General features: G+C 49.0%; 1 protein-coding gene across 2 annotated transcripts in view; it reads left to right on the forward strand.

The window, feature by feature from the left end:
- Positions 1-18,258, forward strand: part of SH3PXD2B (SH3 and PX domains 2B) — a 115,261-nt gene that overhangs the window by 16,446 nt on the left and 80,557 nt on the right. The gene's annotated exons all lie outside the window — the stretch shown is intronic.

The following is an 18,258-nucleotide window of genomic DNA, read 5'->3' on the forward strand; positions in this document are numbered from 1 at the left end:
TGTTGGAGGATGTGCAGGATTGCTGCTTTGCCATCTTGACCACATGCCTCTTGAAGACAGCTTTGATGCTACTGCCTTGCGCATAGTGGTGCTCTTGTTGGTGGCTCCATTCACTCTGGGCAGCTCTGTCAACACGAGATAGGTCCTCACTTGAAATCTTTCACCCAGGTCTGTTTCCTGCATTACCCAGGCTCCTCTAAGGCCTGGCAGCCTTGAAGATCTCAACAAGCCCTAAATGCTTGCCCTGGAGACTTTCCTAGAAAGCCAGCCTTCAGGTTGGTTCCGACTGAGCCTGGGCTCCAGCTGCCAGCACCTCTGCTTGCCATTGGAAAGTTCCCCACGCCACCTCGGGCCAGATGTGTGCGAGTAGCAGTGTGTGAGCTGGCAGCAGAGGCCTGGGCTGGAGCTGCACGCCTGGAGCCGCGAGTGTTTCCACCGGCCCAGCGGCTCAGTCGGCAAGAGGGGAGGTGTCTGGCCCGGCCAGCCCTGGAAATAGTTCCTGCTGCCCGTGCCACTGGGTACGATTCCATCAGTTAGGGGAGCAAAATGGGCCAAGAGTTTAGGCAGCTCTGTGTGTGTGTATGTGGTGTGTGGTGTGTGTGTGTGTGTGTGTGTGTGTGTGTGCTTTGTGTGTGTGGTGTGTGTATTATATGTGTGTGTGTGGTGTGTGTATGTGTTGTGTGTGTGTGGTGTGTGTATTGTATGTGTGTGGTGTGTGTGTGTTTTGTATGTGCAGTGTGTATGTGGTGTGTGTATTATATGTGTGTGTGGTGTGTGTATGTGTTGTGTGTGTGTGGTGTGTGTATGTGGTGTGTGTGTGGTGTGTGTATTATATGTATGTGTGTGGTGTGTGTGTGTTTTGTATGTGCAGTGTGTATGTGGTGTGTGTGTGGTGTGTGTGTGTGGTGTGTGTATTGTATGTATGTGTGTGGTGTGTGTGTGTTTTGTATGTGCAGTGTGTATGTGGTGTGTGTGTGTTGTGTGTGTTGTGTGTATTGTATGTATGTGTGTGTTATGTGTGTGTTTTGTATGTGCGGTGTGTATGTGGTGTGTGTGTGTGGTGTGTGTATGTGTTGTGTGTGTGTGTTGTGTGTGTGTGCTTTGTGTATGTGGTGTGTGTATTATATGTGTATGTGTTGTGTGTGGTGTGTGTGTGTGTTGTGTGTATGTGTTGTGTGTATTGTATGTATGTGTGTGGTGTGTGTGTGTTTTGTATGTGCAGTGTGTATGTGGTGTGTGTGTGTTGTGTGTGTGTTGTGTGTGTGTTGTGTGTATTGTATGTATGTGTGTGTTATNTGTGTGTGTTTTGTATGTGCAGTGTGTATGTGGTGTGTGTGTGTTGTGTGTGTGTTGTGTGTGTGTTGTGTGTATTGTATGTATGTGTGTGTTATGTGTGTGTTTTGTATGTGCAGTGTGTATGTGGTGTGTGTGTGTTGTGTGTTGTGTGTGTGTGTTGTGTGTGTATGTTGTGTGTATTGTATGTATGTGTGTGGTGTGTGTGTGTTGTGTGTATTGTATGTATGTGTGTGTTATGTGTGTGTTTTGTATGTGCAGTGTGTATGTGGTGTGTGTGTGCTGTGTGTTGTGTGTGTGTGTTGTGTGTGTATGTTGTGTGTATTGTATGTATGTGTGTGGTGTGTGTGTGTTGTGTGTGTGTGGTGTGTGTATTGTATGTATGTGTGTGGTGTGTGTGTGTTTTGTATGTGCGGTGTGTATGTGGTGTGTGTGTGTGTGTGGTGTGTATGTGTGTGTGGTGTGCGTGTGGGCATACCTGGCTTTTACAGCTTGACATTCCTGCTTTTCCTCTTAACATATCTCACTTTGCAAGATTTGAGTTGGCCCAAGGGAGATGGCTACTCGGTTGGCTGGAGCCTCCAGTGTCTAATCTCCGTAATGGGTTATTAGTTATGGCCCTGGAAGCTGTCTGTGACCAGATGGTGTGCCAAGCACCTGTCATGCATTAGTGCCTTTAGCCCTCAGCCAACCCTCTAACGTAGGTACTGTTCCCTCCATTTTCCAGGTGAAGAAATGGAAGCTCGGAGCTGTGAGGTAACTTGTAAAGTCACAGCAGCTTCAGGCTGTAGAGGCAAGATTCAGAGCCAGGTATTCTAAAGCCAGCGCCTGTGTGTTTTTTTGTTTGTTTTTTGTTTTTTTGAGACAGGGTCCCCCTCTGTGGCCTAGGCTGGAGTGCAGTGGCGCGATCTCAGCTCACTGCAACCTCCGCCTCCTGCGTTCAATCGAATCTCCCGCCTCAGCCTCCTGAGTAGCTGGGACTACAGGTGCACCCCACCACAGGCTGCTTCATTTTTGCATTTTTAGTGGAGACAGGGTTTCACCATATTGGTCAGGCTGGTCTCGAACTCCTGACCTTGGGTGATCCGCCCGCCTTGGCCTCCCACCATGCTGGGAATACAGGCATGAGCCACCATGCCCGGTCGTCCCCCTTTTTTTTTTTTTAAGGACATTGAAGAGTGATTTTCATTTTTTAATTTACATTTAGGCAGTAAAGTTCCCTTTTCTGGTGTAATATCTTATGATGTGTATGTTCCTGTAACCACCACTACAGAGCAATTCCAGCACCCCAAAGAATTCCCCCGGGCTTTCCTGTCTCTGAAATGCAATGGGGTGAGGCATCCCCCTGGAGTTTAAATTGCTCCTGGGGTATTCTCTTTTTCTCTATTACCTCTGCAGAGAAGCCGCAGGGTGGAACGGGGACTTCTCTTTTTGGGTTGGGTCCCATGCCTGCCAGCTTTCTCTGTGTAACAAAACTGGCTCTGTTTCTGGCACCCTTGGCAGCAGAACCATTCATTCAGCCATTTCACAAGCATTGTCACTCTCTGGACGCAGAGAGCCTGGAGTGAGGTCACCTTGGTTTTTGACTGTGTGGCCTGGTTTTGGCTTTTTGTCTCTTTCTCCACACATTTCCTGAGAGCTCATTATCGGCAGGCACTGGGGGGACCACGCTGAATAGACAAACCTGGCCCTGCCCCTGAGAGCCCCCAGGCCAGTGGGGGTGCAGTAATGCAAACAGAACACCACCCCTAGAGGAGCAGGCTCTGAGAGAGGGTGGCCCTAGCCCTGTGGGAACTCAGAGAATGGGAGCTAGACTGAGACTCGCTTCCAAGGAGAGGTGACTTCTAGGCTGATGCTGGAGCAATGAATAGGAGTGAGCCGGAAAGGGAGAGGAAATGTTCCCACCAGAGGCAGTGGCAGGCATTGAGTCCTGGAGGCAAGGGAAAGCCAGCCAGGCTGGAGCGGAGGAGGGGCAGCGTGCAGAGGCTCCTAAGCCGCTCACTTTGCCTGTGCCACATGTTTTCTTTCTTGATTGAGGCCCTTCAAGCAGAGCCTGGTGCATAGTAGGTCTCTGTGTATAGGCTGAATGAATGAATGAACCGAAGAGTTTAAGGCAGGGGGAGAGAGATCAGATTCTCACTTTGGAGGCTGCCCCTCTGCCCCTGCTCCTGCCCCCACTTCCCCTGTTGGCACACCTCTGCACACAGGGAAAGGCGGAGCCCTCAGCTCAGCCAGCCACCCCAGCCTTCGCTGCGTGCCCTGTGGACGGAGCACGGTGGGAGCACAGCCCTGAAGCTGGAGCGTCTTATCTGACACGAGACACCACAAGCACTTGTATCTGGGACCTAATCCAAGCATTCACTTAATTGAAAAAACTAGGAGAACAAAATATTGGCACCCCGCCACCTCCAGTGTGTCATTTGCTACAGAGGCTGAGCTTGGTGATTCCTAGTGCTGACGTGGGGACTGGAAAGCTCTGGGCTGGGGCCAGGAGAGCCAAGGCCTGGGGATGCTGGGAGAAGAAAGCGAGGAGGCTTTGGAGCCTGTCAGGGCTGGAATTGGATCTCACGTCACCCACTTCCCAGCCTCGACCTGAGGCACAGCATGGCTCTGTGCCTCGGTTTCCTCCTCTCCCCCTTCGGCACTTCTGGCAGTGATGCTGCCCTGGGGTGTGGGGAAATCAAACAAACTTCGAGTGCTGCAGCTCCAAGAAGAGGTTGGAGGTGCTGACCTCTATAGGCCAGATGTTGGGCACAAGGCTGGGGAGAGTCGACAAATCAGAGCCAAAGGGAACCCAGGGTCTCACGAAGAGTGGCAGTCAGCTTTCCCATTAGTTAAGCCCGTGGAGTTCCATCCCGCTGCCCTGCTCTCTCCTCGCTCTCCATCTCTCCTCCGCCCTGTTTCTCTCCCTCCCCAGCACCTGTGAGGACCATACTTATCACCTTGGGCCTACGTGACCAAGATGGCGTATTCCCAGAGCGGGCCATCTGCAACCCAGCCAGTCACTAACTCCCAAGCTCTTCCCAGGATCTGCCACCTGGAAACCCAGCCAGTATAGGAGCTTGATGGAGGGAATCCAGACCCTCTCTTACAGTTGCCTTCTGAAACTGGAGTCTGTGGATTCCTGGGGACCTTCGGACATAGTCCTGAACCCTTCTCTGCAGGAAATGAGTTCACCTGGATCTTGAAGCCAGCACACTGCCTGTGCTTTGGTGTTTAAGCTTGCTCCGGCTACAGAGCAGGATGGCTTTGGCAATCACGGTCTAATGACTTGCTGTAGAAGCTGTGTTGCCTGTGAGCAGAAGCCCTAGCCCTCCGTGCGCTGTGAGAGACAGCGTATTTCCTCCCTTCCTCTCCACGGGGTTCTCCTGTTTGGTGCGTATGAGAAACAGCAGTCTGGAGCAGAGGGCATGCGTTCTCAGCGCCTCCCCATGGGAGTCCTGGCTTCTGGTTCCAGCTATTCTCTCTGCTGGCTACATGGCCCTAGGCAAGTCCCTTTCCCCTCTGGCTTCACATCCCTAACTGTAGAATGAAGGATAGTTTAGAAGAGGGTTTTCAAATATTTTAAAGGCCTGGAGCCCTTTGCTGTCTGCCTGAAGCAGGCAAAACAGGGCTGTGACCAGTGAAGGAGCCCAGGCCCTGGATAGACGCAGCTCTGGTGGTGATTTGGCTGCAGGCTGCTGGGTTGCACCCCGTAATGTACACAGAAGAGCCAAAACTGGCGCTGCGCTATGGAAACCGGGGTGGACGGCCCAGAAGCCCACCCACAGAGCCTCTCCAGGGTCCTGGGACTTCTTGGAGGCTAGTTTCACTGCTGGCCTGAGTCACTTCCAAGAGCCCTCCAGATTAAAGCTCCCTGGGAAGTCTCTTAGGCAAGAGGCCCAGAAAGGCACAAGGGACCTGCAAGGAAATTCAGACACTGCCATGAAGGCAGAAAGAGTCCACAGCTGAGAGTGCAACCCTAAGCAAGTCACTGCACCTCTCAGCCGGCCATTCTCTATCTTCATTTGTAAAATAGAGGTGTTGATCTAGACCAGGGATGCCAGGTAGGTAGCACCCATCTCACTAGCCCTCAGCCCCTGCCCGATCCTAGCAGACATTGCTAATGGACCACAGAGCTCTGTCTCGCAGATGCTCCTTTCTCACAGCCCTTGTAAGGAAACAGCCCTAGCCCCATTCAGTCACCCAATTTGTTCCTGGCTATTCATCAGCCTCTTAGAGGGCTCTGAAAGGTTCTAGCTGTTGATCTATAAAAAAGCAAAACTTGGCTATGTGTGGTGGCTTGCTCCTGTAATTCCAGCACTTTGGGAGGCTGAGGCAGGTAGATCGCTTGAGGCCAGGAGTTCAAGACCACTCTAATCAGCATAGTGAGATCCCATCTCTACAAAATTTTTTTAAATTAGCTAGGTATGATGGTGCGTGCCTGTAATCCCACCTACTCAGGAGGCTGAGGCTGGAGAATCACTTCAGCCTGGGAATTCAAGGCTGTTTTGATTACGCCACTGTACTCCAGCCTGGATGACAGAGTGAGCAAGACCCTGTCTCAAACAAACAAAAAAGATACAGTGAGAATTGCAAGAAATTTCACTAACACAGTGCCATCCTCCTTCTCTATCCTACCAGCACCATCATAATTTTTGACATATCCACAAACTCCCTACAGTATATATTCCTAATACAGTATTGTTCTTTAAATTGACTGACATTTTTACTTAAATTACTTTTAAATGGAAATTTTAGCTGTCTACTATACATGGGGAAAACCAGTAGTAGCACTTGCTAAAAATACAAGGAAATGAAATTCAAAGGAAAGAGCAAATCAACGTGTTAAGTTCTTCCCGGCTGGTGTCACCTGTTCTGAGGTCTTCTGTTCCTTCTTTAAGAAAGGAGACCGGCCAGGCGCGGTGGCTCACATCTGTAATCCTAGCCCTTTGGGAGGCCAAGGCAGGTGGATTGTCTGAGCTCAGGAGTTTCAGACCAGCCCAAGCAACATGGTGAAACCCTGTCTCTACTAAAAATACAAAAAATGAGCTGGGCGTGGTGATACATGACTGTAATCCCAGCTACTCGGGAGGCCGAAGCACGAGAATCGCTTGAACGTGGGAGGTGAAGGTTGCAGTGAGCCAAGGTCGTGCCACTTCACTCCAGCCTGGGTGAGAGAGAGATCTCTCAAAAAAAAAAAAGGAAGGAAGGAGGGAAGGAGGTAGGGAGGGAAGGAAAGAAGGAAGGGAGACCAAGGAAATATCGAAAAGGGTGTCAAAAGAAGAAAAAAAAAAAAAAGAAAGAAACTTTGGCCACTGTATCCCAGGACCAAAATGTAATGACTTTGTCATGGGATCAGTCCGGCAGCCCCACCTCTCCTAATTAATGCCAGCTTGGAATTTCCGCTGCATTCTTTGACAAGCCTGGAAACCCCTCAAATAGATTTGCAAAGCAAAGTAAGACGAGGACATTCCCCCATACCTCAGGGATTTTACTAGCAGGGCAAAAACATCTTATGCTTTCGAGTTCACATGGTGAAAACTTAGGAGCTCACAGAGCTCTGGAGCCAGGGGAAGCAGGGTGGCAGCTGTCTCGCATCACCCTACCCTGGGGACGGCATATCCATGGAGTTCTGGGGCCTCTCCAAGAGCTACAGCCCTGTGCAGGGATCTGGGCCCATGGGTCAACAGGGATGAGGATGTCAGCTAGCCCAGGGGTGCTGGGAGCTTGCAGAGGTATCTTTGTCTGTTTATGGCCCGGCCCTGTTGTTTTTCAAGGGTCTCTAAGCTCGATACTGGCTTAAATCTTTTTATATTTTATTGATACATAATATTTGTACATTTTTATGGGACATTTATGATATTTTGTTGCATGCATAGAGTATGTAATGATCAAATCAGGGCATTTGGGGTGTCTGTCCCCCCGAATATTTGTCATTTCTATGTGTTGAGAGCATTTCAAGTCCTCTCTTCTAGCTATTTTGAAATATACAAGACACTTTTGTTAACGGTAGTCAATCTACTCTGCTACTGAATGTTAGCACTTTATTCATCGGAGAGCTGACCCCTTGGCTGTTACTGCTTGGAAATGGGGCCCAAATTCCTGCATGCGTAATGGGGGCCCTCTGGACACTGGGAGTCCCCATCCCCTTAGACTGGAGTTAGACCCCGCAAGGAAGTGAGGGTGAAGGGCTGGGCAACATTCAGTGAACATTTGCCCTCAAGTCCATCATAAGCAGAGATTCTAACCAGCATGGATTCCATTTCTGGAGATTTTAACCTGCAAGGTGGGATGGATTTTATCTCTATTTTTCAGAGAACAGGAGAGGCTGTAAGAGGCCAACGACTTAACCTCACTCCCATAGTAAGTTCTGGGTTGGGGCCCATCTGCTGGCTCTAGCGGGTGAGCCAGTGTCCTCCCACCCCCACCCCAGGCATCCCTCTGCCATCAGCCAGAATGGTACCCAGGAGGGGCCCCTTGATGGCCCTAGGACTGAGCCAGGGTAACAGAGAAGATGCTGGCCTGGGGTTCAAGACAAGAAAGTGCCCACAGACAGGTTTCTTCCAGTGCTTCTAGAAAGTGGCAACTTTTTTCTGTTTATAAAATAAAGTGTAAAGAATCTGGAAAATACAAGCATCAAGAACAGAATTTTTTAAATCCCCCATATTCCTGCCACCCCAAAGCGAGCCACTGACACATGTATTCTTGGTCATGTGTCATTTAATGACAGGGATAGTTCTGAGAAATGTATCGCTAGGCAGTTTCATCATACGAATATCATAGTGTGTACTTATACAAACCTTGATGGTATGGTCTACTACACACCTAGGCTCTGTGGTATAGCCCGTGGTTCCTGGGCTACAAACGTGTACATGTGTTACTTTACTGAATGCTATAGGCAATTGTAACACAGTGGTGAGTATTTGAGTAGAATACACAAATACCATTGTGTTACATGGAAAAGATTTTGTAAAAATTCCGTGTTATAATCTTACGGAACCACTGTCGTATATGCAGTCCATCACTGAAAAACACTGTTAGGTGGTACATAACTGTGTGTGTGTGTGTGTGTTTGTGTGTGTGTGTACACATTTAGATACAGTACAGTCAATCCCCCTTTTTTTTTTTTTTTTTTAAGACGGAGTTTCACCCTTGTTGCCCAGGCTGGAGTGCAATGGCATGATCTCGGCTCACTGCAACCTCCGCCTCCCAGATTTAAGTGATTCTTCTGCCTCAGCCTCCCAAATAGCTGAGATTACAGGCGTGCGCCACCATGCCTGGCTAATTTTTGTGTTATTAGGAGAGATGGGGTTTCAACATGTTGGCCAGGCTGGTCTTGAACCCCTGACACAGGTGATCCGCCCGCCTCGGCCTCCCAAAGTGCTGGAATCCCACTCACTAGGCGTGAGCCACCCCACCCAGCTAGTCAATCCTCATTATTCATGGATTCCATGTTTGCGGATTTGCCCACTTGCTAAAATTTATTTGTAACCCAAAAGCAATACTTGAAGCACTTTTGTGGACATTTTCGGATGTGGACACGTGCAGAGTGGTGAAGAATTTGAGTCACCCAACATGCGCGTTCCCAGCTGAGGCTGAATGAGGGACTCTTCCCCCCTCATTTCAGCTCCCATACTCTGAACAATAATCCTTGCCCTAGTGTACTTAATGGTGCATTTGTACATTTTTGCGCTTTTTGTTGATTTTGCTGTTTAGTATGGCCCACAAATGTAGTGCTGACATGCTGTCTGGTGATGCTAAACGCAAGATGGCTGTGATGTGCCTATGGAGAAGCTTCATTCAGGCACAAGTTGTAGTGCTATTGACTGCGAGTTCAATGTTGATGAATTAACCATGCATATTAAATAAGCTTGTTTTTGTTTTTGTTTTTGTTTTGAGACAGAGTCTCACTCTCACCCAGGCTGAAGTATAATAGTGTGATCTCGGCTCACTACAACCTCCGCCTCCTGCTTCAAGCGATTCTCCTGCCTCAACCTCTCGAGTGGCTGGGATTGCAGGTGCCCACCACCACACCTGGCTAATTTTTGTATTTTTAGTAGAGAATGGGGCTTCACCATGTTGGCCAGGCTGGTCTCGAAACTCCAACCTCAGGTGACCCTCCCATCTCGGAGTCCCAAAGTGCTAGGACTATAGGCATAATCTAGAATTACCAGCCACAGTGCGCAGCCTAAATAAAGTATCTTTAAACCGAAATATACGTGCAACAAAGTTACGTATTGATTACTTGACAAAAACAAAACATAGGCTCGAAAGACCCTAACCCTGTATTTCTCCTGGGGTATTTGCTAAATCAGTGTTCTCAGTGACTTTCCAGTGACTTACCGCGAACAATGAGCATCAGCTGTGTTTGTGTGTGTGCAATGGCTATCTGCGTATATAAACACCCACACACATTTATATACAGTCGATATCATTATAGAATTTTTTCGAGATTGAGATTACATTGTTTTTGCTTGTTCTTTTTACCTAAGATAATGTCTGAACTTTTCCCCTGTAATTGATGGAATTGTTTTAGTTGCACAAAAACCCTCATCATGCCAAAAGGGGAATTAGCTGGAAGGCCCAGGCCCCTGTTGTGAGTCACAGAAGCCTCCGGTGGGCGGGCAGGCCTGGGAAGCAGGAACTGGAGTGCTGCCCAAAGCCAAGCCAGGATCTCTCCGTGGCTCTTCTCCCCGCACCTCTCCTTCATTTGTCCTCTCTGCAGACCTAATGTTTGGAGCATGGCTCCAGGTTGCAGCTCTTCTGGATGGAGCTGGCATGCTCAGGGCTCATCCCAGATTTCTGAGAAAGAAGAACCTGATTGGCCGGGCTTTGATCACGTGACTGTGACCATGGGCCAATCAGCTGTGGCCATGGGGGTCAGGCTGAACAGGTGGTTACAGCTGGGCACGGTAGCTCGCGCCTGTAACCCTAGCAGTTTGTGAGACGGAGGTGGGTGGATCACCTAGGAGTTGGAGACCAACCTGGCCAAGATGGTGAAACCCTGTCTCTACTAAAAATACAAAAATTAGCCAGGCGGGGTGGTGGATGCCTGTAATCCCAGCTACTCGGAAAGAGAATCACTTGAACCCCAGAGGTGGAGGTTGCTTTGAGTCGAGATCACATCACTCCACTTCAACCTGAGTGAGAGTGAGACTCCATCTCAAAAAGAAAAGAAAAAAAAAGAACAGGTGGTTACTTCTCAAGTGGGGCATTGACCAGGGGGTGTGATTTTCTTTCCTGCCTTTTCAAAGTGATCCAAGTTTAAGAAAAGTGGCTTTTGGAGGCCCTGGATGGGTTGATCCTCAGAGGAAGGGGGTTATTCTGGCTCAGGCCACAAAACACCTAACATTATCTATAAGCAATGTCACTCTTCCTCCCAATGGCAGCTCCTGGCAAGGTCAGGCTGACCTGGGACCCCCTGGGACAGTTCTCAACCTTAAGTGGAGGAAGAAAGCCAGGGAAGATGAAACCTGGGCACCAATCAGGCTCTCGGTGTGTGGCAGTTAGCATTTCGGCCAGATAATGGCTCCCTTCCATTCAGACTAAGGCCCTGGGTGGGATGGGGGTGTCAGGGCCTTCCCCACAGGCACCCATACGGAAGGACAGAGCCCTGACTCTCCGGCAGCTAGGAAACCTGTGCCACAGCCTCAGGCAAGGTGGGACTGCATTCCTAGGACTATGGGGGCCATCCCCCTGCACCCCTGTGGGACCCAGAGAACAGAGGACAGGTGGAGAAGGCAGAGCCCAGGTAGATGGATATGGGATGGAGAGAGGTGGGACAGGCTGTGGGAAGTTCATTTGTAGGGAGAAGGAGCAGGGATAAGGGCTCCCTCAGTTTTGTGACCTTGTGCTCACAATGATGCTGCTACATGAGGAAACTGAATCATGGGGGTTAAGACACTTTCCCAAGTGCACAAAGCTAGTTGAGAAGCAATCAGAATGTAAATCCAGGTCGTCGTAACCCTAGAACTCCCCAACCTCCCAGGACACTAGGAGGATGTTCTGGTCACTTGGACAGTTAGGAGGGTGAGCAGACATCTCCCTGCTGGCCCACGCTCCAGCTGCAGCCAAGCCGGGGCACAGCGTGGCAGGATTAGAGGTGATCTATGTTGGAGTCCCTGCTCTGCATGCCATAGCTGTGCAACGGTAGGCACCGTATTTCTGAGCCTCTGTCCCTTGCTAGGAAAACATGGGAAGTGTTAGCCTGGGCTGCTGGCTCAGGGATTTGGGAGAGACCAAGCTCCGCCATCTACCCACCTCTGCAAAAGGATCCTGGCCATGGCTCAGCATACCCCACCCCAATGCCCCCCACCGTCCCTTCTCCACCAGTTCAGCTTCTCACTGACTTAGAGGAAGTGAGGAAACCCAGGACTTCTGGTCCTGGTGAAACTGGGTTTGCAATCAGGTTGGAGAGTCTGGACTTGGTTAGGTCACACAGGCCCTGCTACTGAGATTGTGTAAGAAGAGATTTAGAGGGTGCATGATTCCGGCTCAAGACCTGTCTGGAAACAGAAGGAAACCTCCATGACCCTCTAACTCCAGTTGTGGTTTCTGTGCTTCCCTGTTCCTTGAGCAGAGGGAAGGAGTCCCAGCTGCTGCCCAGAACATGCTGCTCCCGAAGGGCGGGGTGTTTGCCGATTGTGGTGAAGCAGCACAGGGGGTAGAGAGAAAAAGCAAGGAGGCAGGACCACCCCAGCAACAGGGCCAGGGTCCCTTTCTACAGACCAAAGGCCTGCCAAGGAGAGGCACTCCCCTCTGGGAGCTTGGCCTTCTGGCATCTCATTTTCTTCCCAATTTATTCACGAAGCATAGATTTTTCCACCCTGCCCAGTGGTGGGTATATAGCAGTCCGTTAACAAGACAGGCCAGGTCCTTGCTCACGTGAAACTTACAACCCAGCAGGAAATCAAACACTTGGGCAATTTCAGTAAAGTGTAATTTTAATTGGCTTTGTGATGGGAAAGTGGGTGCTAAGGAGACTTATAGAAGGGGTACCCGACCTCATACTGGTGGGCAGGGAGCAGTCAGAGAGGGCTTTCTGGAGGCAGTAGCATCTGAGCTGTGCCCTGCTGGTTGACTTGTAGAACATTCCCCATTCCAGATCTGCCTGCTTCCTTATGATGTCATTCATCTTGTTCCTCTATCTCCTATATTTCTTGTAAATTAGAACCTAAGTCAAGAGCTTCAGTTCAGGTTAAACATTTTTGGCAACAGTACCAACAGCAGATTGTGTATACTTCATGTCGCATCACCTCTAGGGCCACACAGTAACTGATTGTCCCTCTGTCAGTGACGCTGGGTTTGGTCACCTGGTTACAGTTGTACAGAGTTACACATTTTGCCCCTGGCTGGGAAAGTAATCATGGGGTTATACTTTGACACCGTGTGAGTATCCTGTTCAACAGCCTTTTACCCAGTGGCTCAGCACCCACTGAGGATCTTCCCACAGTGGCTGTGGCATTTTGCTTCTCCACCAGCAATGCAGGAGGGGTCCAGTTGCCACACATTTTCGTCAGTGCTTGTTACTGTCGGTATTTTTTAATCTTAGCCATTCTGATAGATGAGTAGTGGCATCTCCTCCTGGTTTCACTTTCCCTGGCTATTGACAGTGACCATATTTCATGTGCTTCCTTGCCATCCATATGTCCTCTTGGATTAAGTGTCTGTTCAAGTCTTTTGTCCATATTGTAATTCCATTGGTTGTTTCCTTACAACCAAGACTTCAAGAAATGTATTCTGCATATAAGTTGTTTCTCAGATGTGAAGCTCATGTTTTGAAGGCTGTACTGTGGAGAAAGTTTTAGTGTCATTTCTAGGGCACTTGACATGCAGTATGTAAATCTCTGCAGGAAACCTGCTTTAAAAAATGGTTTGTTTGCCAGGAGCGGTGGCTCACACCTGTAATCCCAACACTTTGGGAGGCTGAGGCAGGTGGATCATGAGGTCAAGAGATCGAGACCATCCTGGCCAACATGGTGAAACTTTGTTTCTACTGAAAAATACAAAAATTAGCTGGGCGTGGTGGCTCACCCCTGTAGTCCCAGCTACTAGGGAGGCTGAGACAGGAGAATTGCTTGAACCTGGGAGGCGGAGGTTGCAGCGAGCTGAGATTGCACCACTGCACTCCAGCCTGACAACAGAGCAAGACTCTGTCTAAAAAAAAAAAAAAAAAAAAAATTTGTTTTATATTGTGGTAATATATAAGTAAAACTTACCACTTCATCCATTTTGTAACGTACAGTTCACTGCCATTAAGTGCACTCACATTGTTAGGCAACCATCACCACCATCCATCACCAGAACTTTTTTTATCTCCCTAGACTGAAACTCTGCACCCATTAGACAACAACTCCCAGCCAGGCGTGGTGGCTTATGCCTGTAATCCCAGTACTTTGGGAGACTGAGGCGGGAAGATCACTTGAGCCAGGAGTTCAATACCAGCCTAGGCAACAAAGCAAGACCCTGTCTCTAGAAAAAATAATAATAATGAAATTAACCAGGCATAATGGCACATGCCTGTAGTCCCAGCTACTTGGGAGGCTGAGATGGGAGGATCACTTGAGTCCAGGAGTTTGAGGTTGCAGTGAGCTATGATCACAGAGCTCATCTCAAAAAAAATGAAAAATAACAACTCCCCAATCCCCCCATTCTGACAACCACCATTCTCTTTTCTGTGTCTATGAATTTGACTACTCCAGGTACCTCCTGTAATCATACCGTATTTGTTCTACTATGATTGGTGTATTTCACATAGCCTAATATCCTCAAGTTTCCTTTATAGGGTAGCATGTGTCAGAATTTTCTTTTTAGAGCTGAATGATGTCCCATGTTATTTATTTATTTATTTATTTATTTATTTTTATTTATTTATTTTTTTTGAGACGGAGTTTCGCCCTTGTTACCCAGGCTGGAGTGCAATGGCGTGGTCTCGGCTCACTGCAACCTCCGCCTCCCGGGTTCAGGCAATTCTCCTGCCTCAGCCTCCTGAGTAGCTGGGATTACAGGCACACACCACCATGCCCAGCTAATTTTTTGTATTTTTAGTAGAGGTGGGGTTTCACCATGTTGACCAGGATGGTCTCGATCTCTTGACCTCGTGATCCACCCGCCTCGGCCTCCCAAAGTGCTGGGATTACAGGCGTGAGCCACCGCGCCCGGCCCCATTTTATTTATAAACCACATTTTCTTTATGCATCCATCCATCAATGGACAGTTGGGTTGTTTCCATCTTTGGGCTCTTGTGAATAACACTACTGTGAGGAAGTCCTTAATTCCTTAGCCCCGAGCCGCTATGTATTACCTGGGTTGGGGATGTAATAAAGTAAAGGTCTAGTCTGTTAGGATTGCACTGGTTGCAAGTAACACACTAACTCAGATTGGTGTGAACAAGAAAAGGACTGTTTTGGCTTGCATCTGGGAAATGTCCCAGATTCAGGCTGGAACCAGGGGTTCAAATTCTACCACGGGGTCTGAGCCCTCCTCTCTCCCTCTGGCACTGCTTTCTTCTGTGTGACAGGTGCTTTCCATGGGAAACTCCTGGTGTAGAGTTCTCCCAGCAGCCATTGAGCAGGCAAAAGCGTCTCTTCCCTGATAGTGCCATCAAAAGTCCCAGAATGGGGTCTCATCAGTCATGTGCCCATCCCTGAATCACTTGTTCATTGACAGGGCTGTGGTTGGCTGGGCCTGGGAGGGAGACATGCCCACTCCCATCATGAAGACCACAGGAGGGATTTTCCATGGGAAATCAGGATTTTGTTACCGAAAGGAGGGGAAAGGTGCCGGACAAGCAGGAACATGGGCTGACTGCTGTGAGGGGAAGCTAACCTTGCATTCCTAGTGCGTGCCAGGCATTGGCCCCATCTCCATTAGCTATTGTGGCTTGCCCATCAAGGGATATCACTGTACTCATTTTAGAGAGAAGGGTGTGTGGCCGGAGAGGTGAGTGCCTTGTGAGTCTCTTTAGCAGCAGAGTTGGCTCTGGGACCCGGGGTGTGTGCTCTCTCACCAGCCCCCAAACCCAGGACAGGGACAAAGCTCTGCACTAGGACAACTCTCATTAAAAAATTAGATCTCTGCCTAAAAATGCAGACATCACGTTGTGTTCAGGGGCTGATTCCAATAAACCAATTAGGCTTGCTGCAGAGTCCTTGTACTGTACGTTCAGAACTTTAAAAATTGTAAACAAGAGATCAAGGATGAATTGTGTAAGCAGATTTTTTTTTTCCATTTATGGAAGTGTGCTTTTTGTTGGTTTTAAGAAAAAAATCAATTCTTTGACAATTTTTACAATTTTTCCTTGTTTTTCTAATCCCTGTTGACAGTGTCCTTGACAGTCATTCAGACCTTACTTAAGCATCCCCGGTGGCAGGGGCCATTGGTAAGGTAGTTTCCCTTTCTGGGCCTTAGTTTACCCATCTGGAAGGGGCAGCCCTTTGATGAGCTGCATTCTGTCGTCCCCTCCAGCTCTAACTTCCTGTCAGTGGTGCAAAAGGTGCCTTACTGGTGTCCCTGCCCCTCTTTAAGCCGTGTCCACACAGCAGCTGGAGGGATATGCGTGGATATTTTTAAACACGTACCCTGGATCCTGTCTCACGCCTCCCCCACCCCTTCAGACTCTTCAATAGAATGAAATCCAGACACTTCTCTGTGGCCTGTGAACCCCATCATCAGCTGCTGCCTCCTCCCACCTCAGCCCCTTCCTCCCGCAGAGCTGTCAGCCGTCATAGTCTCTGTTCCCCACACAGGCGAGCATTTTCCTGCCACCTCATCTTCCTTCCCACTTCTCCTTCTTCCTGTACACCCTTTCCTCAGCTCTCAACGAGCTCCTCACCCTTCACAGTTCTCGGTTCAAAGGTTGCCTCCCCAGATAGGCCTTCCCTTCCAAGACCCCCATATCTAAGTAGCCGGTCCCCCACCTACCTCCCTCATGCAGACTTTGGGGTCCTGCCCAGCAGTTTGCAGGTTTGCTGGTTTATTGCCCGTCTTTCCACGTAACAAGGGCAGGGTCTGAGTCTGCCTTGCTCCCCATTGTAACTCAGCACCTAGCAGAGGGCCTGGCATGCAGTAGGTACTTAATAGATGTTGGAGGGTGAATGAGTGAATGAATGGAAACCACTCAAAATCTCCATGCTGGAGTCCTGATAAAGCAGGGTGGAAAGCTAAGAAACAGATCTGAAGGCTGCTTGTTAAATGAAACTCACCACGACTGTTCAGGATTTTTTTTCATCACAAAGTCGCCTTTCTGAGATGGTAACTGACTCTTACCTCCTAAAGGATGCCTTGCCCTCTTCCCTGACTCTGTCAGTTACCTAGGATCAGGGAGCACAAACAAGGAAGAAGAGTAGTAGGCTGGATGCCCAAGTCCTTGGTGTCAAAGTACCCTGTTTTTATGAGCAGGGTTGGGGTAGGCATTGGGCGTTCCCAGAGCAAGATGCTGAGATTTCATGAACGTTTTCTCCTTCCCTGGCAAGGTGCTCAGAGTTTTGCCTCTTGTGATAATCACAACTCTGTATGCTTGATGACCCCATTTGAACAGATAAAAAAGCTGGGGCTCCAGGAGTTAGGAAACTGTATGAGTCCAGAGCTTCTTGACTCTAGAATAGAAGTTTCCCCCTGTCTGCTATGTTTTGAAATAAAATCCATGTTGAGTTTGACGAGGCCATGCCTGGTGAGCTCCTTAGCTTGGCATTCAAGGTTACCTCCAATCTTGTCCTGATTTTATCTTCACATTTTTCATCTCTTCTCACCTCGAGAATCTTCCCCTATAAATCCTTGATGTTCACACTGGTGTCTGGCCCCAGCCCCTAAAGTTGCACCATATTTTTCTGTTTAGAATGTGAGTGTTCTCCTGAGAACTCATTTGAAAAGAGACTCTGGCTAAAACCACTGTGGAAGCTGCTGCCAGGTATAATGTGACTCTACCCTGAGCTGGTCTTTGTTCCACCCTCATTCCCCTCTACCCGCAGCCACTGCCTTCCTCCCCTGCTGTCTAATTCCTACATGTCCATCAGGATACACTGTGGTGACTCAAGGCTTCAGAAATCTCTCTTCTGCCCCCTTCCTGTATCAACCTGGACTGGATTTCGTGGGTCAGAAACCCAACTTGAACTGGCTGCAAAACTTGTTCAAGAGAGTGGATGTGGCCCAAGATGTAATTATTGGCCCAAGAAACTGTACAGTCCAGGAATAAATTTAGCTTCAGGCAGAGCTGGATGTAAGCTTAGACTGTGTCATTGGGATGGTGGCTCCTTTCTCAGGCAGGCTCCCCTGCACCCCTCAGTGAGAATAGGTGGCCCCCAGCAGCTCCACATCCTGACAGCCTGGCAATCTCAGGAGGAAAGCTTGGTTTTCTTGAGGGTTGGAACAAAAGTCCCAGGGCGGGCTGGGGGCTCACTCCTGTAATCCCAGCACTTTGGGATGCTGAGGCAGGGAGATCATTGAGGTCAGGAGTTCGAGACTAGCCTGACCAACATGGCAAAACCTGGTCTCTACTAAAAATATAAAAATTAGCTGAGCATGGTGGCACTCACCTGTAATCCTAGCTACTTGGGAGGCTGAAGCACGAGAATCTCTTGAACCCAGGAGGCGGAGGTTGCAGTGAGCCGAGATCATCCCACTGGACTCCAGCCTGGGCTGGAGCAAGACTCCATCTCCAAAAAAAAAAAAAAGTCCCAGGGCGGACTCCTACTAGCTCTGATTGGCCCAGCTCAAGTCACATTTTCTCCCTACAACCAATCACCATGAACGGAGAATGTATCCCCTCTGTATCCAAGGGAGTGAGCTGAAGGTAGGGAAAGAGGATCCCAGGAGTCAGTCTTCTTCTCTTATGTATGCATTGTCTCTCCTGCTAACTCTCAGCTCGTGGAGGACAGGGACCTTCCCTGCGAACCCCAGGGCTTCTAACAGCACTGAGTGTCTTGTATTTCTGTGACATTTCTGTTTCCAAACAACTTTCACATATGCATGTATTTCAATTGTCAC

The sequence above is a fragment of the Cebus imitator genome, unplaced genomic scaffold (assembly GCF_001604975.1).
Source record: "Cebus imitator isolate Cc_AM_T3 unplaced genomic scaffold, Cebus_imitator-1.0 Scaffold200, whole genome shotgun sequence".
Lineage (NCBI taxonomy): Eukaryota > Metazoa > Chordata > Mammalia > Primates > Cebidae > Cebus > Cebus imitator.